The 1,117-nt window shown below is 33.0% G+C and overlaps 1 non-coding gene across 1 annotated transcript; it reads left to right on the top strand.

The window, feature by feature from the left end:
- Positions 1-409: 409 nt before the first annotated feature.
- Positions 410-481, top strand: Trnae-cuc. Its single transcript has one exon. It is a non-coding gene; the product is annotated as a tRNA-Glu (tRNA).
- Positions 482-1,117: the final 636 nt, after the last annotated feature.

Here is a 1,117-nt window from a genome sequence, read left to right as displayed (position 1 = left end):
AATACACGCCAGTTGAGCATTTCTTTCAACACCGTCTCTCTCTCTTTTTCTATCATATTTTGATCCACCTACCTCACTTTCACCTCTTCTCTCTCTCTGTCTCTGTCTCTCTCTCTCTCTCTCTCTCTCTCTATATATATATATATATATATATATATATATTTGCTCTGCTAATCATTTTCCAGGTTAAAGTCCTTTTTAACAGACCAATTAATTTACTTAACACGTGCTGGTTTTATTATTTCTATCCTTAAATGTGCTTTCGTGGTTAGCTATCCTTCTTTGTATATATATATATATAATATATATATATATATATAATATATATATATATATATATATATATATATATATATGTATATATTGATAAAAAATGGTAAGATGGTAGGACAACAAAAGAATGAAAGCTTCCCAAGAGGTCTAGTGGTTAGGATTCCGCGCTCTCAATGCGGCGACCGGGGTTCGATTCCCTGCTTGGGAAATAGCTACTATATATATATATATATATATATATATAATCACGGAGATGTACTTGCATAGCAAGTGATTTGATCTGAGATCGTGTGCTGAAACGAAAACGAGATGCAGCACGGATTTTTGTCAGTGAACAGGTCGCGGTCTTAAAGCGACGAAAATATTTTGACAAATTAAACTTAAATGTTGAAGTGAATCGAACGGCTTTTGTGTGTTTCTTAAATGGCTTACAAACACCTTCCAAGCTGTAATTGTATATATAATCAGCTTAAGGAAAACAGAATAGAGAATATTCAGCTTGTTTTTTATTATGCTCTCATGTATGTTCTTTTTCTCGCCTAGGTAACGTTTCCACTACTATCAAAGTGCACCTTCTGCGTCTTTTACTGCATTATGATGCCACAACCCACCAAGGGCTTCATCAAGGTATTTTGACCACTACTTTAATTTCTTTGAAATGGAAGACAATTCCAACCAAAAAGATTCTTGCTTTTTATTTATTTGTTTATTCAACCGTTCGAAAATTAGCTCAAACTAATCTTTTAACCCTACGGGTCAAAGGGCAGAATTAACTGCTATAAATGTTCGTCATATTACTATTCATCACTTTTGAGTTCTTAAGATCAATTTACTGTAATTAATG

This window comes from Octopus sinensis, unplaced genomic scaffold (genome assembly GCF_006345805.1).
Source record: "Octopus sinensis unplaced genomic scaffold, ASM634580v1 Contig19794, whole genome shotgun sequence".
Lineage (NCBI taxonomy): Eukaryota > Metazoa > Mollusca > Cephalopoda > Octopoda > Octopodidae > Octopus > Octopus sinensis.
The sequence above is the reverse complement of the archived record's forward strand: the minus strand, read 5'-3'. Positions and strand labels throughout refer to the sequence as shown.